The sequence below is a fragment of the Phymastichus coffea genome, unplaced genomic scaffold (genome assembly GCF_024137745.1).
Source record: "Phymastichus coffea isolate CEN01 unplaced genomic scaffold, Cenicafe_Pcof_1.1 PCOF00001, whole genome shotgun sequence".
NCBI classification, from domain to species: Eukaryota; Metazoa; Arthropoda; class Insecta; order Hymenoptera; family Eulophidae; genus Phymastichus; species Phymastichus coffea.
Window position 1 is genome coordinate 13,220,396 of NW_026706812.1, and position 27,176 is coordinate 13,247,571.

Here is a 27,176-nt window from a genome sequence, read left to right on the forward strand (position 1 = left end):
AGATTTTTCCCAAATTTTGGAGACGATACATTAATTATATCAAAAGTTATTAACAATTAAAGAAAAATGATAAAAAATTTTCAATCGGCTATATTTTAAAAACTAATAAAGATATCGAAGACGGATTTTTTTCAAAATACTTATAATGCCTTAAAATTTCGAAATAATTACAACAATAAACAATAAAAAATTTTTTTCGAAAGTTATTAACTTTTTGTTTAAACAATTGCTAATATCTCAAAAAGTATATTTTTTTTTTGAAAAATTTTGGTCTTACGTATTCCTGAGGATTTTTGCTATCGAAATCATTCATAAAATTCAAGGGCCCGACATATCGGAAAGCGTAGCCCTAATCAAAAGAAGACGCCTCGGCGTAAGACTGCGGTAGCGCTCCAGCGGACTCACGGTCGAAAGGTACTTTAGCTTTAATCTAAAAAACTAATAAAGATATCGAATCGGATTTTTCCCAAATTACTTATAATACCTTGAACTTTCGAAATAATTACAACAATAAACAATAAAAAATTTGTTTTGAAAGTTATTAACTTTTTGTTTAAACAATTGCTAATATCTCAAAAAGTATATTTTTTTTTTTAAAAATTCTTCCTCCTACGTATTCCTGAGGATTTTTGCTATCGAAATCAATCATAAAATTCAAGGGCCCGACATATCGGAAAGCGTAGCCCTAATCAAATAAGATGCCTCGGTGTCCGGTCGCTTTCGACCGTGAGTCCGCTGGAGCGCTACCGCAGCCTTACGCCGAGGCGTCTTCTTTTGATTAGGGCTACGCTTTCTGATATGTCGGGCCCTTGAATTTTATGATTGATTTCGATAGCAAAAATCCTCAGGAATACGTAGGAGCAAGAATTTTTCAAAAAAAAATATACTTTTTGAGATATTAGCAATTGTTTAAACAAAAAGTTAATAACTTTCGAACAAAATTTTTTATTGTTTATTGTTGTAATTATTTCGAAATTTTAAGGCATTATAAGTATTTTGAAAAAAATCCGACTTCGATATCTTTATTAGTTTTTAAAATATAGCCGTTTGAAAATTTTTTATCATTTTTCTTTAAATGTTAATAACTTTTGATATAATTAATGTATCGTCTCCAAAATTTGGGAAAAATCTCAGTTTTATGTGTACAACAATTGTGCCAACTGAAAAAAAAATCCGTAACCTAAGGGTTACAAGTCAATCGAAATAGCCAAGAATTACCCATCTATAAGTAGGTGACGTCACGCTCCTAATATGGTCATAAAATTTGACTCTGGTACAAAGACAATCATATAATATATAAGGTGGCGCCGTTTAATATGCTAATTGATGTAAGTAGATTGACAAGTTTAGAGGATTGCAGTAATCCAGTGAAAATAAGAGAAGAGCTCATAGATAGGACCGTTACACTGGTATGCTTGTTTTAACTTGATTTTGGGCGGTCTATTGTGATTGTTGGTTTGAGCGGGGACTAGTGCTAGCGTTAGCTGCCGCGCGAGGCTCCGCCCATGGCTGTTGTTTGGGCTGCTTCTGTTGCTGTTGCGTAGTTGCCTGTGTCTGATTTTGTTTCTACGGTATCCGATACCAACAATCTTTAGCTGTGTGTTTTGGTTTATTGCAAATTTGGCAGATGCTACTATCTTCCACTTTCATTAATCGAACTGTTTCTACTTTAAGTTGGGACAGCGCTTTTACTGTTTTGGTTATTTCTTCAGGTTCCTGTACGTTGAATTCTCGTTCAATTTATATTGCTTTAGTTGTGGCTAATTCTAAATTTTCAGCTTTCCTCATACGCGCCTTGATGACCCAATATAAACCGCGAATGAAGAATTTTACTTTACTAGTGTTATTTAGCGTGCTTCGCGCGCTTTTTTTTAATGTTTTACTATTATTTATTACATTATTTGAACCTTTTACATGTCAACTTCAAGATTTCAATGGACACGAATAAGTCATGCTGTTTAAAATAGACTACATACGTCAATATTTATTGATGAATAAAAATAGAACATGCACCCATTTTTTCTCAAAAATCGATGAACTTTTACTCATTTCAAGATATATCGGAAAAATTATTCAAAAGATTAATTCAACCTAAGATCAATAATACTATTATACTATTATACTATTATACAACACTAAACTTACATATTCAATAGTAGTGATTATGGCTCCAATCTTATATTAGTATGAGTAATACATTTAACATCGTGTACTTTTTGCTGCCACTATGAAAACACCCGTGAATATTCTTCTAATTTAACGGGTTTAATATTTTGATAATTAATTTCCTTTGTTCGCATACGTTTTAATTTAAAATATATGAAAGATAAATATGTAGTCTCTATTTTATTTTTTTCATTCTCTTTTTCTTTCTATAAAATTTTAACATAACGATATTGATTGTAGTATCGGAGATGGTTATAAAATTAACAATTTGTACAAATAATTTCAAAACGACGTATAATGTTCTTAAACCAATTTACTAACATATTTCCATTCTTGCAGTTTATTATCCATGTTAATTATTCATAAATTGAATTTATCGCTAAAATAGAAATCTTACACTCTTTGATATATAATAATAATAATATTTCAAAGTATAGGAAAATTCAAAATTTCGCGTTCTATTTTTGCATCAACAAATCACAACGCTGGATGTCAGCGACTGATCTTTTTTTAAAGATAAGACGGGAATAAAATATGTAAAAAGTATAGAAATAAAAAATAAAAATAAATATAAGGCAAGGATAAGGATAGGATAGAACCATCAGCTGCGCCTAATAATTTTTTTCTTTTTTAACGTATTGGTTCATGGTATCAAGCTTTCCATAGGATTTCTCCATATCAACAGATATATTATTTTAATTTAACTGTTTTTTCCATTGTTCATCTGAAACCATTTGGAGAGTTTGTTTACATTTATAAATTAAATTTCAAAATTTATTTAAAATAAATTAACGATGCCGACTGCACCGAAATAAATTCGCAGAATTTCATATAAAATATCAATTTACCATTCTTCTCAATATTGATCATATTTATCCGAAGCTAAACTTTACAATAAAGATATATTCAATTAATTTATATGTCAATAAATAAATGCAATTGAAGTGCATTAAGATTACTTTATCGTATTTTTTTAAGGTTATACCATTGAGAGAATGTGGAAGTCATTTACAGTTTAATGCCTACAAATTATTACACTTATTTGTATTGATAGATGTAAAGTACTTCGATTTATTATTATGACCGATTTACTCATAATTGTGACACACGTGACGATATTCAGTCAATCAGGTCATAAATAAAATTACTTCACTCAGCATCACTTTTTCATATAGGAAAATAAAAATATATAGGTTTAGATAAACTTTACGCGTTTTTACCTTCTTTTTTATTTCTTATTGTTATATTAATATTAACATATTTAACAAATTACTTTTTTCAAAGGTAGATTTTTCCATTTTTTTAAAAAACCCATATCACAGCGGAAAATGTGTATTAGTGATGAAACACGTTTTCAAATTTATGATTTATTATATCAAAAACTGCAATAAATATAATCTTATACTATTTTTTTCTTAACGGGTTAATTTATTATTAAACTTTTATTCTACTTTTTGAATAAAGATACAACTTTTATTTCACACATTCAAAAACCAAATTTTCGATTATTAATAGAAAATATTTAGAACAATTTCAACCTATATTATTTTTATGAAACGATTTCTTCGTTGTTTCATATTATAAGTGTATAAACAATATTACAGTCTACTTTTTTTACTTCCTTATCTTCAAAATTATCCGTATGATAAATTATGATGATTTGAATTTTTATTAGTAAAATCTCAACTCAAAACCACATCTATATGCTTATTTTCCGCCACGTAAGTATATCACGCAATTATATCTCAGCCATCAGATCACTATATACTTCAACGTGGCATCCATCACTTTTTTATAAGGGATAAAACTGATAAACATGAACTACATTATGATTATAAATGATGAATGAAAGATTATATTTTTTATATTTTATTTTTTTGCTAAAAACAAATTAAATTAAATCTGAAATAATAAAACAACAAAAATCAATTTGAATTCTCGCGTTTTTTTTATTTGGGCCAATCAGGTCACGAATAAAATGCTTCAATATGACTTCCATCACTTTTTTATAAGGGGATCTTTTTCAAGTTGATTTCTAAATCCGGCATGGTTTCGATTTTCCCTTACTACTGCTTCAAAGAGTTCGTCAGCCATTCTTTTTACTCTATTTGAAAATGTGACTACATATTCACCACGCTTTTGTTTTAAGGTCACTAATTTACCTGTTAATTGATTGCACGTTTTTGCTGATCCGAATAGCAGGTCTAGAAATGTAATGATTTGTTCTACATTATCAAACGTTTTTCCTTGTACGCTTTTGAGTGCCTCATCGCTTAATTTGATTTTAATTAATTTTGCCAGTTCACTTTTATTAATTGTTAGAACTATGCTGCGTGCCTTGCGACAACCGTCGATAAATAATGCTATATTAAATCCGTCTAATTTTTGTACAAAATTAACAGAGTCTTTTAAGCTAAAATTTTTTATTGGTGATACTATGTTCTGTGTGGAATTCATAAGTCCTGTTATGAAAGCTCCAGGAGTATAATACGTGGTAATTGGGCTACTTAAAAAATTAATTCGATTAACTACGGTAATATGTCGTGTTGGAGTGAAGTCAACTTTTTCCGATTTATTATGAGTCATCTCTGATGATTTGAAAGCGGACGACGTATTAGTCATAGACACGGCTGTAGTCGCTGCCAGTTGAGTGGGCGCATTGTACATGCCTGAATTTTCAGTTGCAGTTTCGTAAGCTATTCGGTTTTCAACTAGTTCAAGTTCGGGAATTTTGGTTATATCTAATTTTGATTTTTTGAAGTGTACGAGGTGTGTTCAAAAAGTACCCGGAATTATCGTTTTTCAAAAAAAATATTTATTTATTCGTTTACATCAATGTGGTCCCCTTCAAAGGAATCCCCCCAGATATAATACATTTATGCCAGCGTTTTTTCCAATCTTCGAAGCACTCTTGATATTCACTTTTTGGTATGTCCTTGAGCACTCTCAGCGATTCGGCCTTTATTTCTTCAATCGAGGAAAAACGCCGTCCTTTCATGGATCTCTTCAACTTTGGGAACAGGAAAAAGTCACAAGGAGCTATATCTGGTGAATATGGAGGTTGGAGCACGACTGCGGTATTGTTTTTGACCAAAAAATTATGAACAAGCAACGACGAGTGAGCAGGTGCGTTATCGTGATGCAAAAGTCATGAATTGGTTTTCCATAAATTGGGGCGTTTTTTTCGGATTGCTTCACGCAAACGTCGCATAACTTCAAGGTAATACTCCTTATTAACCGTACGACCTTGTGATAAGAACTCATGATGCACCACGCCCCTGCAGTCAAAGAAAACTGTAAGCAAAACCTTCACATTTGATCGAACTTGACGTGCTTTTTTCGCTCTTGGTGACGTTGAATGCTTCCAGGTGGACGATTGTGCTTTGGTTTCGACATCATAACTGTACACCCATGTTTCTTCACCAGTTATGACCCTTTCAAGCAAACTTGGATCTTCGTTGACGTCGTTTAACAGCTCCTGAGCGATGTTCATGCGATTGTTTGTTTGGTCAAAGTTCAGCAGTTTTGGAATGAATTTTGCTGCCACCCGTTTCATGCCCAAAACATTTGAAAAAATGTTATGACATGAGCCAATTGATATGCCAACTTCATCAGCAACTTCTCTAATTGTGATTCGGCGATCATTCAGAACCATTTTTTCCACTTTTTTCACATTTTCATCGATTGTTGACGTGCTGGGTCGACTGGAGCGTTCGTCATCTTCAACGTCTTCGCGGCCATCTTAGAAACGCTTATACCACTCGTAAACACTTGTTTTTTTTTATAGCAGACTCACCATAGGCTTTTTGTAACATTTCACACACTTTGTTACACTTTATTTCATTTTTTACGCAAAATTTAATACAAATTCTTTGATCCATTTCTTTTAAAAAACGAAAATCGCCGAGCTCATAAAAACACGTCAAACCTTAGCGACTACCGCAGACAAAGTAAATAGTGAATATAGCTGAAAATTTTATTATACTTCAGGGGCATGTATACCAATACAATAAAAAAAAATTTTGACAATCGGACTCTCCAGACCCGCGAAATTTAAAAATTCCGGGTATTTTTTGAATACACCTCGTATATCCGTAATAGCTTTAATGGGAAATGCTGGATTTAAATTTTTGCTAGTCATTTCAATGAGGATGTCAAATATTAAGTCATCTTTGCAGCAAATGTCCAATGGGCTTGTGTCAATATAATCTTGTAAATTAAATTTTAATCTTTGTAATTCTTTAACTCAGGTAATTTGCTTGGTTTCGACGGGTGGATATCTTTGATGTAGGAATACGAGTCATTCCGTAAACGTAAGTTCCCTGTTTGCCGCAAAATTTGGTTCTATTTCGCTAATTTTTTTAATTAGTATTTTGAGTGTTATTTGTTTTCGTTCGTAGGGTATTTCGACCATTATTATTTTTATTATTCCGCGATAAGATCCTCATTACCGAGAATGAGGGGCCCCCAATTGTTATAGCTAGACGAGACGGCGTTTAAAATACTGTCGTGTAGGTAAAGGTTGTATCTTAGTCGGGAGATAAACAAAGATTGGTTAAAGGGATAACGACCTTTCGGTTGAGCGTGCAAGTAGATAACTAAATTTCTTATCTTGAGAGGATCAGACTTATAGGAGATCTTGTGAAAGAGGCTCAAGTGTTTGCACTTGATTATGATTTATTATTTGAAAAAAAAACAAGTTACAATGCTTAGCAGAGTACAATTCCAGCTCTGAGTAACCGAGTAGCGAAGCTTCAAAATAATACAATGCAATATAGTAATGGTACTATATTACTGATCTATACTACTATAGAAATATACTACTGAATTACTGAACGGTTGTGGATCCTAATCAAGCCTTTTTATACCATAGGCTGACTTGTCCCTCTCTTTCTTTTGCAAAATTAATATGCGATACATAATATTCGCGGTATTAATATGCAGAACACGCTTAGCCCAATCTACCTCGCTAGATAAATTTACAAATCTTTCCGGGAAGGTTGACAACTGGTATGATAGGAAGTTAAATTATCGATACATGATCAGTTATCATAGCCCATCACGTGCGTTTTTTTAGTATCGACGTGACATAGCTATGCTTTTATATATTGTCAACATCGAATTGCAATTACGACAAAATCGTATAAAATTCCAAACTCTAATCTCGTTCAAGAAAACTAAACGATGGTTTATATAAATGATTGAGAAATTGTATATCTTCTTTCTTAGTTACGCTGTTATTCAATAAATTAATATGATGCATTTCTAAAATTTTGCGTTTCTTATAATTACTTTCGTGATTTCATACCCTAGTATTATTCCAATGAAAGTCATAAGATACGGTATTCTTATGCACCATGATAATATTTTTACCCTTAATATTATTTTAATGTTCCTTCAATATCGTCTCTAATGATCTTTTACTTTTACCAAAATAGACCGCTGGACATTCTTTACATTGAAACTTATACACAATATGAGTTCTATCTAATAACATAGATTTATCTTTTCCTAAATATATATATTTTTCTAGCGGTTTATTCAATAATGGAATTTGAGGAATATGGCCCTTTTGAAATGCTGTACATTTTTGGAAAATGCTATTTTTGTGTGGTATAACAATAAATTACTTTCAAACGATTAGAATTATTTGAATTTTCATCCTTTTTCTTCTATTTAAACATGTGCTTTTATGTATTTGTTTATAAAAGAATGGGGTAATCGTTATTTCTTAAAATATCATTGACTAATAGTAAATTTTCTGTGTAAACTTATTATGGGATAGTACAAACACTTTTTAACCAAGTTGAAAATAATTAAAAATTTTTGGTTTTTTTTTAAGATTCAAATTGAATTTTTAAATTCTATCAGTTTCAGTTACTTTTCGAATCCAATTAAACTCTACTTTATTATTATTTTTAATCAATTTTAAATCTAGAAATGAGATGCTATTCTTCGTTTCAACTTCAATAGTGAATTGTAATTTTAGAAACGCCAAATTAAAAAAATGCTACATATTGGTTTATCATATAACAACTTAAATAAGAAAGAAGACGTACAGATTCTCAATGACTTATATAAACCACTGCACATATACATTTATATAAATGTTCTTACTTTTAGATTAATTGGCAATGAATAACATTCTTTAAACTACATACAGTTTGATTTTGGGTTGCTAAGTAAAAGACGCTGTCAACTCGATTATTAGCAGTTAACTTCCCCGTCAACAAATACAATTTCTAATTATTTTTTTCATAGATTTGTTTTTTCAATCCATAGTTTATTTATAAATTTTATTTTATATCATTTTTTTCATGAATTTATTTTGTATCACTTTTTTCATAGATTTTTATCAGTATTATTCTATAGTCATTTTCTAATCTTATTCCATTTTATTCTATTTATAATATTCTAATTTCTTGTCGTATCATTTTATTTTGTTTCTTGGCAAAGTCAGTCAACAAGGTACTCATTATAATACATGTTAATCATTATTAGTTGTTGTTAAGTCGTAACAATTTGCAAGGGCTAGAGCCCCTAAATCTCACGCGGTGGCAGCACTTAACGGTGCTGGCGCGGCAATTGTGGAGAGAACGCTCTCCTCTTCCGGCTTGCCCGGCAGTCGTCGACGACATCGTCTAGCGTGCGGAGCTCCCTCGCGAACCTCCTCTGTTCAACGGAACAGCGTGTATATTCTACACATTATCGTATCGTTATCTCATCATTTATCATACCATCATCGCATTTCTTCATTGTAAAAGGAAAACTGTGTGTGAATGTGCGAATGTACTTCGAATGATTCAGCCGGTTGTGTGTTGTTCAACACGTGGCTTCCTTGCGTGCGCGCGGCCATTGTTCTCCCGCGGCGTCAGTTACTCTTTTTTTTTCTATACTCTATCCAATTTCCTTCTCATTAAAAATTCTCTGTGTAAGTGTCAATTAATAAAAGAGTTTTTGTGCCGTTATAGGCTTTTCCCTTAAAAAGTGTTTAAGTTATTTCATTCTCCTAACCAATCTAGAAAATACCAACAAATTCAAGGCATAAATCGTTCGTATAAAACAACAATACAAAAAAAATCAAACGAGTGAACTAAGCTTCTTTGTGTCGCCCACAAAAGGTCACGATCAGACAGTTATATTTAATATTGTTATCGTTGTCAATGTTAACATTACTGATCTTGGTTATTTTTTCGAATAAGCAATGGAAGCTGTTCATTGCGATTTAAAAACAACTTGGAATAATTATAAAGAGTCCAATGGTAATTTCAAATATTTCGACAATGTCATGAGAGCTACAATTGTTTGCAATGCCTCGCATTTATAAAAAATTGTTTTCCATGATTATCTTGCGTTTAATTGACGGCACATTACGTTGTAAAATGTTTTTATTGGTTTTATCATTGCTGTTAAATTCTATATTGTTATTGATTGTATATAGTAATGAACAATGCAATATGAAAAACTATGTGATGTGTATTTTCGATTTCATCACTATCAGATATTCCTATAGTTGTATTCGCTTAACCATTGTACAATACTGTTATTGACTATTTCTCGAAATTTTTTCCGTAAATATTTAAATGAAAACGGTCAGATTATTAAAAAAAGTGTTTTGGAACAATTCAAGTGTTAAAAAAAGCGCCTACTGTACAATTTCCATTGCTTCACGAAACATCTTCATTAAGCACGAAAAACAAGGACCGTCAAGAAAATTTAGAGTAATATCATTCGATATTTTTTTATCTCATTAAAGTAAAAATACATGAATGGTATATGTATATGTCACGGGTGTATGAACAACCAGGAAAATATTCAGGACTCATCACGTGTAAGTTGAATATTAATCGAATATTCTACTTTTTTCTCAAAACAACGATCTTTTATGTCTGACAGCGAAATAGAAATAGAATTGAACATTACGTAAAAAAATTTACCATCGCATTAAATAAGATGGACCGCATTGACTAGTACCATCAGCAAATGGAATGATAACAAAAGCAACCCCTTAAAGACAATCCAGTCTTGTGTCTTATTAGTCAATTTCATACAAAATGTTTCTATTTTGTTATTTGCTGAAAAAATTAGTGATAACAAATCACTTAATAAGTACTCGTCATCCATACAATATGTATCTTGCAAATGAAGAGCTTTCAGGTGGCAACCATCATTTTCTTCGTTTCCTTCGTCAGATAGGAACTCTAATAAATATTTCACAAGAATAGATTTGCTATATATAAGAGATAACGTCTGGAGACTTTTAGCATACGGTTTCTTCAAAGATCGAAGTCTCGTATTGTCGTTTTGCAATTACAAATCTTTTAAATTAAACATTTTGAAATCGTTTTCAAAATTATCTCGAACCTCGGCAATATGACAAGTGTTTACCAAGAATGAATCATTCAAAATTGTTAATATTACTTTTGTTACGTCGACTCCCGATAGATCAATGGTATGTAAAGAAGTTTTTCATTCATTACCTTTTGATTTTGAGACCACCATTTGATTTTTCAAAAGTGCCATTATAATGTGTGGCCCTGAATTTGATAAGACACCGATACACATACATGAGAATTTTAGTGTTTTAGAATGCATAAGCATTAGTTTTACACCATCTTGGCGCTTATATACAATCCAAGACGGGTTAAATTGCAACGGGAAATTAATTTGCTCCAAGATAAATTGTCCTCATTTGTTGGATGCTTCATAAAAGTTTATAAAATCCAAAGAAAACAAGTACTTTGACAAAATGTAGAGTACGTCAACATTTTTCACGAGTCCTTCAAACAATATGGACGTTTTGGTTTCTCTTTGTCTTTCATTCGTTATGCAAAACTGATTCGTATTTTCATTTACACAAGTCTGGTAGAGTTCCAGACGATCAAGGAATATTGCAATGAAACATTGTCAAAACATTCCAGAAATATTGCTAAAAATATTTCATTGAAACATTCCAAAATTATTTCGGAAACTTTCTTGCAATATATCAAGCAAAGTTAACTCAACATTTCAACAACATTTTATGAAATGAATCTAGCAATGTTTCTGCAGGGTTTCAGAAAAGTTTCAATAGAATATTTCCAAAGTCTACAAGGAATATTGCAATGAAACATTGTCAAAACATTCCAGAAATATTGTTAAAAATATTTCATTGAAACATTCCAAAATTATTTCGGAAACTTTCCTGAAATATTCCTACAATGTTTTTGTGAAATATTTCATTGAATATTTCAATGAAATGTTTTAGTGCTGTGCAGGTATCTTAGAAAGATGAGTGAGAATTCGTTTCATTAATAACAACTTAGTTATTACTGTTATCAATATGTCATGGTTTTTCTCCTGTAGCCGGAGAACATGACGAATTCTTTAGAAATCAGGGCCCGAAAGGCCAAGCTGCTTCGCCGGGGATGCGAAAGGCAACGTTTCGACGCGCGCAGGAAGGAACAGGCAGGAATGGTCAACACAATTATCACTCACAAATTCCGTTTAATACATATATTTGTCTGTAGAGTTCAACAATTCTGATCGGTGATTCGACGTGACAACAATAGCACTCTCGCACTACCGCACCCTCGAGTTTCTGCGAAAAATCGCATGGAACCCGGTCGACACGACGATTACGAGTTATTCTCTATATTTCTCCATAGGCCCTCAAGCGAAATAACCGCTGAGCCCTCCCTATCCTCCGCGGGTTGCCGGCAACGCGGTCTTACGAGAGAGAGAAAAAAAACTCGACCAACCTGGAGGAAAACTGCTCGATGTCCCTGGGTTGTGCAGATACTGATGGCTAGTTCAAGGAACCTTCTAGCCTCTCTCTTGAAACAACAGGTCTCGTGGCAAACACCTACACTCCGCTGCACACGCGTCGCAAAATAAATCCTCGCTCACGCCTTCGCAAAGGCCACGACAAAACTACGCAATCAGACGGCGCGGAAAAAGCGTGTTACACCGATTCGATGTCGCAGTCTACTGTCGGGCACCGAGCGCCTCCCACCGAAAACCCTTGAGTAGTGTACAATCGACGGAGTCTCACGCGTGCCAACCCTGCCGGCGTCCAAATCATATTCTTTGTTCTCTCTCTTTCTCTCTCTCTCACTCTCTCTCTCTGTCACCGGGAATGGAGAGACGTTGACGGAGCCAACGGCGCGAGCCGTTGGTCTCAGTACATCTCCCCTCCCAAGGCTAACAATCGCAGTCAAACAAAGCCTGACCCACGTCTCGACCGGCTTCACCGTGCCAAGCCCACGACGACAATTGAACATGACAAAGAACTAACAAACAATTACGGTCACCCAACCTCCGTCGCTCCCGACAATCTCCCTTCCGCACGCTCCTTCGGAGCGCATCCGCCCGCCGCTTAAAAAACCGAAGTCGAAGTCTTCGGAGCTCGACCTCGATCGGCTAACCAGTGCGCCTCTCTGGCGGCACCGTCTGCGGGATTTGTCGCATGACGGGCACTACAGGATCAACCTCCATAGTCACGGGAGCAATGACACCCGCATCACCCTGGTGAGGGTACGTGCGACGACGGTCATGCTCCTCGTGGCGCTCCAATTGGCTGGCCAAACGGCTCTCCCTCACGGATTCGCATGGCGGAGTCACCGGCATAAGTAATTTTCTGTTGCTGTTTCTGCAAGTACAGCTGGTATTGGGCACGCTTCTTCTTCCCGGCCCGACAATGCTTCTATCGAGGTAATGCAGTAGCCTCTGCCTCCCCAGATGGTAACTGGCGCGTTCTCAACGGGCGTGCCCCGGCCGGAATCGGCCCCAGCGGCCCGAATCACTCCCTCTTCAAACTTCCTCGCCTTCTCGGCGATATGTGCTTCCTGACAACGCGAGCAGCTCCAAACACTCACGCCTAGGCGACCACAGTTGTGGCACAGGGTTTTTCCGCTAGACGGGCGCGGGCAGGCGGAGCGAGGGTACACACCCGTTCGGCAGTTGAAGCACCGATGGAGTAGCACGTCCAGCTCCGAATCGAGCGCGACCGACGACAGATCTAGTAGCATCTGCATGACCACCTCGAAGGTCTCTTCTTCCACGACAATTCTCCGGTCCATCTGTAAATTCCAAAAATAAAAAATGTTGGGTGAAACTCCCTGTGTGAAGCAAAATCCTATCAAATGCCGCAACCCATCGAGTTAAGCGTTCTCTCGCTATTTCTCGCGTGAACGCCCTGACCCTCTTCGGGATTATCGGCCCAACCGTCCTTTGCACGACGGGCATGGTCTTTCGAGACCTACCTCTCGCTCTAGATTCCTTTAAGAGAGAGTTGTCGGCGAAGGTACGTGCTAATCGTGCGATTGCCCGCTCTGTCGAGTCATTCCATGCGCGCCAGTTAAGCCGGTGGCGCCAGTGATCGCGGAAGCGATCGCCGCGGCTGCACCGATGATCGTGAAGGCGAACGTGGCGGCGACGCCAACGATCGCGAAAGCGAACGTGGCGGCGACGCCAACGATCGCGAAAACGAACGCGGCGATGACGCCGAGACTGTCCCGGGCCCCGCCAGTGACGAAATGCTCGGCGAGAGCACCAGCAACGGTAACGGCACTGTCGTCTCCGAAGGCCTGCTTCTTCGTCGAGCAGAACCTTCATCTCCTCTATCATCTCCCAAAACTCTAGGGGGGATTCACTGCAGAAGAAACGCGGGTGGGACTCACCGGCCTCCTCGAGTGCAGCGGTGACTCGATATTATGTGAGGACAGGTTCATCCTACGTCTCCGCCTCCTCCGACGCCGGCCTATGCCGTCACGCTCCTCCTGTTCCTAACGACGCCTCTCCACGACGTAATCTGCCGGGGAAATACCAGTACCTGGCTCTTCTCGGTGGCACTGGTACAACGGATCGGCCATTTGGAGGGCCAACGGTTTCCATGAGAGCCTCGCGTGGACATGTTTTTGCGGTGCTACCCGGGGTGGCTCCTGTCGAACAGGGCCACTCGCCGTTGTGTCCTCCTCTATTACCTCGAGAAGACCGTTGGTAAAACCATCACATCCCCGAGGCAACGGTTTGGCCGTTACCCCAGTCGTGGATTCACTCGCTGCTGATGGTGTTGCAGCGGGTGTCCGCCGGTCCAGCGGCTGAATGCTTGTCAACGAGCGAATGTGGAGAGTGGCGAGCCTGAACGAGGGACACTTCTGAATGGCCTGCGTCCAGGTCGCCGTCGGTGCCCTCAGCCTCAACAAGGTGGGACGAGACTATTCGCGCAAACGTAACCTAACGCCTCGATTGACATCGTCGTATACCTTGCGGCCCTCGGGCCGGGGCGGAGGTGTTGGTATCTCCGGCTTCTCTGCTCGGAGTTCACTCAAAGCTAGGCTACCTCCGTACTCTCTCCGCCGGGTCTCTCGAGAGGTCTCGAGCTTTTCAGGAAGGCCCGGAGTTGCTCTGCGGGCCTCTACCCTGAGCCCGAGAATCCCCACAATCTCTATCTTCATCGACTTCTTGAGAATGAACGATGGTGTAATCGACGTGGACGAGACGGAAGCGGATGTATCGCTCTCAGTCCCGTCGTCGCCGACCAGCTCCCGAAGCGGACCCGACGGCTCCTCGTCAGTCAGGTCCGGCAACTCACCGTCACTCACGACGATGCCCACCGTGAGGACGACAAACTGAGCTACCTCGTCATTTATTTCCAACCTGTAACAAACACATACAATTTTCCCCTACACCCACTCACCATCATGCATGATTAAACATCTCTAAATACACATCCATACTACATTTACGCCATTACGATCACACCTACTTATTTACTCTAACACTGCAGCGCTGCGAGGTGTATTTCTTCAACTCAGACACATGCAACATCATGGTCTGGCGCTTATTATCGGTTTCCAACTCATAAATCTCGGGGGAGACGACTTTCAGTATCCGGTATGGGCCAACGAATTTGGGTTCGAGCCTCGCATTCCTTCCCGCGGCCGCGTTCGAAAGCGAATATAACTTCCGCAGCACCAAGTTGCCAATTTGGAACGTCGCGCTCCTTCGACTTTTGTCGTAGTGACGCTTCTGCTTTTCTTGAGCCGCTTCAATAATGTTTCGCGACCAAATCGCGCAATGCGTTCAATCGTAGCAGACGATCCTTCCAGACTTCTGAATTCATCTTCAGGATGGGTGAACGCTCTTCCACCTCTCGGCGCAAGCTTTTCACGGGCCTCGGATGGCGACCGAAGTTTAAAAACGCAAGCGAAACCCTCGTCGTCGATTGTATCGGGGTATTGATCGCGTGACTAAACTCGTGGAGGTGTTGACCCACGTACGATGATCAATCTCGACAACAATAGCGATCATAGTTTTCAACGTTTGATTTACGCGTTTCATCGGGTCACTTTGCTGGTGATAGGTGGGACAGAGCATATGCTCCATACCATACGCCTGCAATGTTTCCTGAAAAATTTTGCTCTTATAAGCCTGTGCAGTATCGCTAATGAGGTATTCCGGCATCTCCCATCTAAAAAGAACAAGCTCCTCAAAAGCGCAAGCAAGGCCTTTCCATCTGCCGGCCGTAAGGATTTCAACTCGACCCATTTCGTAAACAAATCCTGAAAAACCACCATGTACCGAAACCGATTCTTGCTCCGAGGCAACTACAACGTCGATCGCGACTACAGTCCACGGATGTTCGATCGCGCATTTTAATACATATATTTGTCTGTAGAGTTCAACAATTCTGATCGGTGATTCGACGTGACAACAATAGCACTCTCGCACTACCGCACCCGCGAGTTTCTGCGAAAAATCGCATGGAACCCGGTCGACGCGACGATTACGAGTTATACTCTATATTTTTCCATAGGCCCTCGAGCGAAATAATCGCTAAGCCTCCCTATCCTCCGCGGGTTGCCGGCAACGCGATCTTACGAGAGAGAGAAAAAAAACTCGACCAACCTGGAGGAAAACTGCTCGATGTCCCTGGATTGTGCAGATACTGATGGTTAGTTCAAGGAACCTCCCAGCCTCTCTCTTGAAACAACAGGTCTCGTGGCAAACACCTACACTCCGCTGCACACGCGTCACAGAATAAATCCTCGCTCACGCTTTCACAAAGGCCACGTCACAACTACGCAATCAGACGGCGCGGACAAAGCGTGTTACTCGCTGTCGCAGTCTACTGTCGGACATCGAGCGCCTCCCACCGAAAACCCCTGAGTATGGGCAATCGACGGAGTCTCACGCGTGCCAACCCTACCGGCGTCCAAATCATATTCTTTGTTCTTTCTCTCTCTCTCTCTCTCTCTCTCTCTGTCACCAGGAAGGGAGAGACGTTGGCGGAACCAACAGTGCGAACCGTGGCTCTCGTCACAAATAAATAAACAATTAATAATTTATTTAAACAAATAAGAGTATATGAATCAAAAGTGTTAATTCTGTATATAATAACAGTATTGTGATAATTTATTAATTTTAATTAACCGATTTTATATTTACATTATAAGATTTTACAAAAATTCGAAAATTAATTATTATTCAAATATTAACTAATTTAAGTAGTTTTGTTTTTGAATTATATCTAGAAGCGATAAACTGTTTCTATATGTGAAAATTCCTTATTATTTTGTTGTAAATTTTGCGCTATTGTATTAACTAACTTTATTAGTTAATAACTTTTTACTCCGATTTTTACGATAAGTGTGAATTATACTAAAATTATCTATATCACCTTCTGTAATTTTTACACGATTTAGATTTTGTTTAGCGCTGTCTATTTTATTGTAAACAAGAGAAAATAATTTTGCACACTTGCATAAACAGCATGAAGAGGGCCATCCTGCCAAAATAGGCGGGAAAATAAGATAAATTTTGCACAGGTTCGTATTCTCTTCTAGCCTTGCAAAGTGAGCGCTCAAGATTGAATAAACTTGGCTTATACCTAAGTCGTTTCTCTCTAGTGATTATCTAAGCAATACTTCACTTTCCTATTGTGATTTAGACTCAACTCATAGAATATTTCGCGCTATAAGAAACTTGAGCTGTATCATATCCTCTCAACAAAAAGACTTAAGCTCTACTTATGGAACACTTCGCGCCATAAGAAACTAGAGTAAAGTCCATTTTTGATTATATTTCAAGTCATCATATATATATATTTTTTTTTATTGCTGTAACAGGCTGCCGTTTAACCAGTGACCTATTAACTGTATTTATTATTTCGGTTAAACGACGCCTTGTTATCTACGTGCCGAAAGAACGTCAACCTACCTTGCCAGGGAGTGCGCCTGCGCAGAGTCTCCTTGCCAATCTGAGTTGGGTTCCTAAACTCGCCACTTGGCGGCGCTGTTGCTCTTGCCTAGCAGCGCTCCTACGGCCGCTGCTGGAAACTTGGTTGGCGATTCGCTTCTACCGATCTCCGCGTGATCCGTGCTACGCTACCGGCTTATTCGAATCGAACGTAAACAAACGCGAACTCCGGACAAAGGAAAGACAAAATAATGATTCGGTTTAACAATAACTACTGATCGCTTTATTGGATAAATCTGATACACGGGGGATTTGCCGAGAGACTTGCGCACGCAAATACAACTGACAATACGCTGGGTGGGAGAGAGAGAGAAAATCGCGACCGACGCGAACTAACCGCTCGCGCGCAATAAACAATTTCTTCGCGCACGCTGCGCGGGATCGCACGCTAACAACAAAAAGGGGAGGTGCACCTACCGCGAGATAGTTGAGGATACGGTGGCCAACCGTATCCGATATGTAAACCGCAGATAAGCTGCTACGCCGCTCGCTGCACTGCCTCTGTTATTGCTGTTATAGTTGTTGCTGCTGTAGTTGTTGCTGCTATGGTTGTCGCTGCTGTTGCTGCTGTGAGAGTGCACGTTCACTCGCACGGCCACTCCGCACTCCGCTCACTACACCAAAGTTCTCGTCTCCCTGGATCTCGCACCACCAAAAGAAACGCGTTGCCGACTCGAAAGGGTTAGCTCGACGTAGACGGACTGAGTGACACAGTCATACTGGCTACCGAACTCTCCCCTCCCGGTCATTGCCCCTACGCGCCCTCTCTCTCTCTCTCGAACCGATCGCGGCTATTTCGCTCAGCCGCCTGTTAACCTACGCGAGTCGAACGATTTTCGGTAATCGTTGCATTGCATAATTTTTCAAATTTAATACTTTAAAATGCAAACGAATTACTCATTAACGCGACAACCACGAGAGTTCAAACAATATAAAATAATAGGTGCTATTAACATCACACCATCCTATAAGAATTTTCAGTAGATTAAGCATCCGGAGACACTCAACTTCTATGTGGCAGACGATAGTCCCATCGGTTACATTCTGGAAGTTTATTTGATATATCCCCAGAAACTACACGATGCACACAAGGATCTTCCACTCTGTCCAGAACATCGAACTCCAGCATCTATACAGGAGAAGTTTCTCACTACTCTCTATCATAAAGAAGGTTAATTATCCAATGCCTGGCGCTAATGCAAGATCTTACCTAGAAACTTAAGCTGCGTAAAGTATATCGAGCGATCTGCTTCAAGCTAAGTCCCTGGCTCAAGGCTTAAGTTGATCTTAATACGGAGAAAAAAATCAATCTTGGAACGAGGTCGAAAAACTCTTCTACAAATTAATGATTAACGCAGTCTACGGCGACGATGGAGTGTGAGAGAAAAAGAATTGACGTTATACTCGTCAGCAATTAGAAGGGGCGATATGGTACTGAGGCTCGTATCGCTGCACCTAACTTCCACAGCAGCTCGATCTTTGGTGAGAACTTTGTGACGATTCAGCTGTAATGGACAAGCATCTTCATTAGCAAACCTATATACGTCGGACTCTGCGTGTTAGACTTGTCCAAAATTCTAGTCTACGATTTTCATTACAACTTCATAAAAGAGACATTCGACGATGAATGTAAATTACTCTATACCGATTCCGACAGTCTCATCTACAAATTGAAGAAAATGAACGTTTACGAGGTGATGAAATATAATCTAGACAAGTTCGACACGTCAGACTATTCTAAAGAAAATCTATATGGTCTTCCATTGGTCAATAAGAAAGTTCTTGGAGTAATGAAGGACGAGTGTGCCGGTAAACTTAGGCTCGAATTTATCGGCCTCCGCAGCAAAATGTATGCTATCAGCATAGAAGGTCAGGAAGGTCAGGATTCCATTAAGAAGGTCAAGGGGATTAAGTCGCACACCGTAAAGATCAGCATTAACATACCGACGCTATTTTGAGGAAGAAGAAATAATCAGAATTGAGCAATTTACTATCCGCAGTAAACTTCATCGGGTTCGAACGGAGTGGGAAAAAAAGGGCGCTATATCCGCACGATGGCAAGCGTTGTTGAATGCTCGGTTCTTCAGATACAATTCCCTGGGGCACTATAGCAGTCGTTCTGTCAGCTAAGCTCAAAAAGAAAGTTGTCGTCCACTTTCAAGATAAGATAGAATAGAATAATAGAGAGGGAGTAACGAAATTGGCGGCTCGGTATTTAAGAGTGGGGGGTTGGCTAGAAAAGCGACGCGCAGCTGGTCAGAGCATCATTATCTCCGGTTCCAGCAGTGAGAATGAGTTTCAGTAGCAGCATCAGCATAGCAAAGAACCTCCATACAACAGATTTGTACTAAAAGCTCGTTCGTTATCAATTTTTAAGGTGGACAAGTGAGACGTACTCGCTCATAGCAATCGAGGCGGGAGAGGGGAGGGGGGAGGTAAAGAAATGAAAGTAATTAAGAAATTATACACACAACAAAATTCGCATTCAAATCAAAATCTAATCAAACCCAAAATCAAATTGAAATTACATTTAAACTTCAAAAACCGTACATGAACAAACCGCAAAATTATAGCTATAACCAGCTTTTACAAACTCTTAACCTAATGAACACAACAGTGTTGCAAACACGTCTTAACACTAACGAACACAACGGTGTTCTTAACACCTAATACAATACCAATACAATAAACGAATTAACTAACTTATTGCGCTTACTAATCTAACATATATACAGCATGCGTCGCCCGGCAGATGACCGCCATGATGACGAACCGACTTAACCTACTTAAACTAGAAGAGAAAGCCGCCCGGCTAGGGATCGCCTTGATGGTACTCTACCTGAACAATTTATGACACCGACCATAATTAGGGCAGGTAGCCGGCGCGTGCGTGCCCTGCTACCTACCTGACTTTTACAATTACATGCTGTGCCATACCGCTGAAGATAGAGTGAGAGAGAGAGAGAGAAAGATATTAGATTACGAGCCTTGACCTTCGATGCAGGAACGGGAGGCATGGCTGTCGTTGGGCAACTCCTGCCGGCTCCTCCGGGTAGCGTCCCAAGCAGATACTGGAATTAGGCACTCGTCCTCTTTTCCTGTCGGTTCTTCTCGGCTCCTTGGCGGCGTGTACATTCGGCTGACCCCTTTGTTCTCAACTGCACTTTTGACTCTGTACCGCTGACCGACTAAACCGTCTTGACTGCAGATCAACTTGCTACCGTCTGTACTTCCGATCGACTCGAAACCTTCTGTGTCGTTCGTTTTCTTCCACGATCGACAGCTTCCTCTTCGTTCTTTCTCTTCCCACTTGACCTACTTATTAGACGGCGCATGACCAATGCGTTAATTGGTTCGCGACGCGCGTCTGCCTAATCCTACGTGAGGCACGCACGCCCCTAACTCTCTCTCTCTCTCTCTCTCTCTTTCTAACATCTATACTTTCGTCGTCAACTTAATGGCTTTGTGAGCGCATCGCTTGCTCTCGTCACAGATTAAAGAAGTGAATATTAACTTTGAATCAGAATAAGGGCAACGTCAGCTTCGAGAACACTTTCAGAGCAATAAGCAGAGCTCTGATAAATTTCTCTCGTTATAGAGTGGATTTCGAAAGCCTGAATAAAGTTGCTATGGGTAAGTTTTTCCTCAAAAAGGACCTTAATGACTATGAGAATACTACTTTCTATATCGTAACTATGCTAAGACATGTCGCTACCGATTTGGAACTAATGTTGTGGCGGAGCTCAAAGCGAAGTTTCAAGTCTTTCTCCCAAAATGTATTTCCAGAGCATTGGTGGAGAACAACAATCTCTACTATGAACTGCTCGACAAAATGCAGTACTACAAGCTCTTTATTAATTACATCGAAGAAGATAAATTTAAATTCTCTGTACAATAGTTTTGTAAGCTTGTAAATAAATGATTGGAGGAGTAATGATAAATGGAGTGCTTCACAGATGAGAGCGAATTGGGGTTCTCATCACCTCAAAAAAAGAAATATTTCTTCGTATTAACATTTAAGAAAAATAGCAATTACTGTGAGCGGCTTAGGTGATGTTTCAAGAGCGGAGACTACATCTATGCAGCTATTTCGGTGATGTTAAAAAGAAAAAAATCTGGAGACCAGACTACATAAGCGAATTTCAATTCAATTAAACATCATTCTTTCAACAGCAACAGCAGCAGCAGCAGCAGTTTCTACATTATGGCTCCAATATGTTTTTATCAAAGTGCTTCCAAACTAATCAAAACGTTTCGTCCAGACATGAATATGAAACTAAATGTAATCAATTTGAGGATATTGATCAAGAAGATTATCCGACAATTGATGGAAAGAAGACTGAATGCAAAGAGATTGTTACAGCTGAAGCGAAGATGCAGAAATAAGGACTGTACTGCTCGAACAGCTTCAGCAGTCACAAATGCCTTGATTAAAAGATCAAAGATACGTAGGAAAAAGGGGAGTGGGATCGAAAAAGCAAAGATACAGAGACAAAATCATCTTATAATCAATTTCAAAAGTACCTTGGACAAACAACTTCATCACAGACATCGTAATGTAGACGTCTCTCTCTTTCTCTCTCGTTCATTATATTAAATGTCAGCTCAATTAATTTTAGCTCTTTTTTTCAATTTTGAGAGTGGGTCGGAAAGTACAAACCTCTCAACCGTGTAACTCAATGTCAACAAGAAATGGTAGACGTCTGTATAGACTAAGTTTTTTATTAATAAAGAAAAAAACTCCCTGAGGAAAAGTATTAGTTCCATGTATCTCCTTATTATTATTTGTAAAAAAATATAAGGGACTTTATTTAGAATGGCAGTACCTCACTGTTGAGAGCAAAGATTGGGACTTCCCCAAAAAAAAAATTTTTCAGCGATTCCATTCTTTAGCGATCCAGCTATTGTAAGAGTTGTCAAATTGAAGCCATTTCACATAGAGTTTTTTTACACATCTCTTAAGAACTTTTTCAACGAGGTATATTATTCGGATACATGGCTTTTTGAAGTTCCTGTTCGTAAAATCCACCAGCGATGGGGGTATCTTGATAATCTCGCAGATGATAAGTTATCGGCTTGGTTTTGTTGACTTGATCAATAGTGAAGATCTCGGTAGACCAATTAGATCTGTAGCCTTTTTCACATATATGTTTTGACTTTCTCACGTGAATCTTGTCGCCAGTTTTGAATTTAACTTCACTAAACAAGCGTCTATCGCTTACAAATTTTCTTTTCACTTCATTTTCGTTATTTGCAGTGACACCTACTGGTTTCATCCCTATAGTTCGATGCTTTCTATTGTTGTGAGCTACTATCATGTCAGGTAGTATATCCAACCACTTGTAATTGCCGCGGAGACTGAACTTTTCCCACATATTGTTTTTGAGGATGCGATTAAATCTTTCACAGATAACTGCCTTGAAGTTGCTAAATGTCGAATATAAAATAATGTTATACCTTTTCATCAATTCTTGGAAATGTTTATTGTAAAACTCTTTTCCTCGTTCGGTATGTAGATTCTTTGATTTACGGCATTTCGTAAGTACTGATTCAAAGGCTTTCGACACGTCTTGATCTATTTTTTTTCACAGGAATTACCCATGCATACTTAGAAAAAACATTGACAATTGTCAATAGATATTTGAATCCATTATTTTCTCGAGAGTAATGAGATTTGCTTGCCAAGTCTCATCTATTCCTTGGATATCAAATTTTCGACACGGATAGTTACGACGAGCCGGCTTGTATAACTCTTTAACTACTATTTGATGTTTCATTGTTTAATACTTCATCACCACTATCAATATTACGAGCATAAGTATTACTATTGATGTGACGAGCTTGTTTCTTTTATAGATGAAATATCGCTATGGATCGTTAATATCTGTTGATTAATCTCGTTTCTGTGCTACTCTACTTGAGTATTAAATTCGTTCAATTTTTCTTATAATATTGTTGTAATAAGAGTGATTTCGTCGACCACTATCTTAACCATTCGTTGAACAGTATTCAAGTTTGCTGCATCTTTTAGTTCTTTAGGATTAGCTGTATTGCAGAGTCTCTTGTCGTTTACGTTATACTGACCATTCGTAGTAACTTTGAATCCAATAGCTGGAGGACTCCGAAAACCTTTCTTTCGTTCCAACTGACCTCCAAACACATCAATGCTCATGATGATAATGATTAGAATGCTATGAAGTCATAGTATATATACCCTTCCTCATATAGCTCCTCAATGATTGAATGAATTTCGATTATATGACTCGGATTATCGGCTGATTGTTCTGCGATAGTAATCTGAACCGATCGATCAATTCATTAGGATCATTCCAATAAACATACTCCATTGACGTGTCTACTCTAGTGACTTTATTTCAAGGTAGTATACCTTCTCCAATGATTGATTTTCTTTTCTTGTTTGCCGGACTGACGTATGAAAGTATGTAAGTTTTTACTTTCCTACTGTAACGTTGAGAACAAGTCAGGCCATATAATAGCGGCAAAATTGGAATTTTTATGAAAAGAGAATTCCCTCAATTAGAGTAATGGCTAATTAAAGTTTGACTTTGTTCTTGGTGACGAACGTTCCCCTTATGGGTTTAACCTTTTATAATCTACTTTTATGTGTTTTGTCTTATAAAAGAGGTGGCAAAGCGCAAAGCTGGATTTAGCTAGGGGCTTGGGTGATCTATAGCCCCGGGCCCAGTGTCTGATAGGGGCCCATTCTTGTCGGGTAATAGGTCATGATTTCACGATTTAAAACAAAGCTATCATCTATACGAAAGCATCTATATGTTTTATCAAAAAATTGCATTCACTTACTTATTTATCCTATGCCTAAAAATGAAATAAGAAAATTGTAATGACAGTTGACTTTATCTTTACTAAGTATGCACGAAGAAAAGTAACTAACGTAAATAAGCCTTTTTTTAGGTGAAAATGTTTCCAGTTAAATTCGCGGAAATGGATCGTTCTCGCAGTTTCGACGGCATCGGCGGCGGAGTCTCGAGAGCCGTGTTGATAGTTTCGCGGAAAAACAAAAGCTTGCTACGACACGCTTGTAATATTCGTTTGACTTTTTAACCAGTAATCGATGCATCAGTCAGTAGCCCTTTGCTTTTGTAAGCGTACACACGGAACACTGCATTCTGCATGGTTTCTTTGACTTTTATATTTTTCATTACGTAAAAATGTTTAGTAAAAGTAAAAGTGGTGGTCAAAAAAGAAGAGAAGCGAAGGAAAAAGATGCGTTATTCAAATCGTTACCAAAAGTGACTGAATTTTTCACAACCATTCAAAGAAGTGAAGCGAATCAGCAAAAAGACAATTCTGAATATCATGACAGTGAAGAGCGATGTAGAAATACTGTTTCTATCGATGCCGGTGAAAATGAGGATAGAGTATTAAGCACTACAAATAAGTTGTCTTTCGGTGAGTGATTCAATTTCGACATAATTAGGAATGTCAAACGTCATTTAAAATTTTTTTTTCGATAATAATACTATAATACGAGTTTTATCTGCAATAATTGAAATAATATTCGATCGTTTATAGTTCAAAAAAATCGTATTTTTTTAACTCACTTCATTGTTATTTTAGATGTAGTAACCGTACAGAAGGATCCTACTTTATGGCCATTGAAATTAACTGGAAACGAACGTCGGGAGTACACAAATAAAGGAGATGCATTTTTTCAAAATCAAGACTCAAATTTTCAATTGTCCAAGCGTGAATATAATCAACAAAACCGCTACTTTTCAGTTAAATATTTCACAAAAGTTTTCAAAAATGGTGAAAAGGTCCAGAGAAGGTGGATTATGTATTCCGAATCTACTGGAAACATGTATTGTTTTTTTTGTAAACTTTTTGCCAATGAGTCAAATTGCAATAACGCCTTTGTAAAATGTGGATTTTCAAATTGGAAAAAAATTAAAGAATCTATAGAAAGTCACAAAAATAGTAAAGATCATGGAAAATACAAACATGATTTTTTAGAATATGTATAGAAAAATAGACTCATTTAAAAAGGCTTAGCGAATGTATTAGAGTGAGAAATGAAGTATTGGGTTGAAGTTCTAAGGTGCGTTGTAGCTATGATTCGTTTTCTTGGTGAAAGAGACCTCGCTTTTCGTGGTTCGAATGAACATTTCTATACGCCTCACAATGGAAATTATTTAGACGTTTTAGAGCTAGTGGCGCCATTCGACCCTTTTTTGAAACAACTCATTTAAAACTATGGAAATAAAGGATAAGGAAATGTTTCATACTTGTCCAAAAATATTTGTGAAGAATTTATTATTTTGATGGGTAATGTTCTATTAAAGCGGATCAAAAATGAAATGAAAGATGCGAAGTATTGAGGGCTCATTGTCGATTCCATACCTGGTGTTTCCTACACAGCTCAACTGTCAGTTGTATTTCGATATTATTCGAATTATCACGTTTATGAAAGATTTTTCTGTTTCATTCCTATACATAGTCATAAGCGTGAATCTTTAAAAAATCAATTATTCAATTTATTCAAGGAGCATAACTTATCAATAACTGACTGTAGATCTCAATCGTATGATAACGCGGCAAATATGTCTGGGAAATATGAGGGCTTACAAGCTCATATAAAGAGAGAGTATAAGCTAGCTTTTTATGTGCCATGTATTGGACATTCGATTAATCTAGTCGGGGAATCCAGTACCAAAGAATGTTTGTGTGCGATAAACTTTTTCCTTTTTGTACAATCGCTTTACAATTTTTTTACATGCTCTACTCATCGGTGGGAAGTTTTGCGAAGCATATGTAAAGCTCACTTACATAGTTCATCATCTACTCCTTGGTCACAACGATGCGATGCAGTCAGAGATTTAAGGCACCATTGCGATGACATTTATCAAGCACTGATTAGGATTAGTAATGACACACCAGAGAAAGCCAATGTACGGCATGAAGCTAGTTGTCTGGTTGAAAAATTAACTTTACTTGAAAATGCATTCATGACCGTATTTTGGTATGCTATTTTAACCAGATTTGACAGTGTAAATAAGTACATTCAAAAAGTAGCATTGGACTTGAGCACGAATAATGATATGCTTCTGCCGCTGCTTAAATTTGTAAAAAATTGGCGAGAAGATTTTTCCAGATTTGAAAAAGAAGCAGAAAACCTTAGTGTACGCGTACTATGTGAATTTTTTTACTATATTATATTTAATACTCACATATTAAAAAAAAATAATCAAAAAATTACCTGATGAATCTACTACCATAGATCAATTGTCAGGAGCCCGTAAATTTCAAGTTGACACTTTTAATGTAATAATTGATAAAATTATTGTAAGATAGAATCAAGGATCAAAGCATATTCAGATATAGTAAGCATTTTCGATTTTCTAATGAAATTGCACGAGATCAAAGATGATCTATTGGAGATTAAATGTAAAAACTTAGCGAAAATATATTCAAAAGATTTAAATGATGATATTTTAAATGAATTCAAACAATAAATAGCAAGTATTTTTATAATGATAACGACACACAGAACACTAAAAAACTAAATCCTCTGAAAGTTCTGAATTTTATTGTTGAATTTGAATTGATTGACGAGTTTTCCAATGTTTACATAGCTTACCGTAATTTTGTAACTATACCAATTGCTAATTGTGAAGCAGAATGTTCTTTTTCTAGATTGAAGAGAATTAAAAATGTATTGCGTTCGAAAATGTCAGATAATAGATTGTCAGCCTTGGCAAGATTGTCAATTGAAAGTGAGTTACTAAAAA

The 27,176-nt window shown here is 37.9% G+C and overlaps 1 protein-coding gene across 1 annotated transcript in view; it reads left to right on the top strand.

The window, feature by feature from the left end:
• The first annotated feature begins 1,601 nt into the window (after nucleotides 1–1,601).
• LOC131669299 (serine/threonine-protein kinase grp) overlaps nucleotides 1,602–27,176 on the top strand; it is a 493,024-nt gene continuing 467,449 nt past the window's right edge. The window contains exon 1 of the mRNA XM_058944280.1: nucleotides 1,602–1,718. The gene's annotated coding sequence lies outside the window, so the exon portion shown is untranslated. The remainder of the gene's footprint in view (nucleotides 1,719–27,176) is intronic.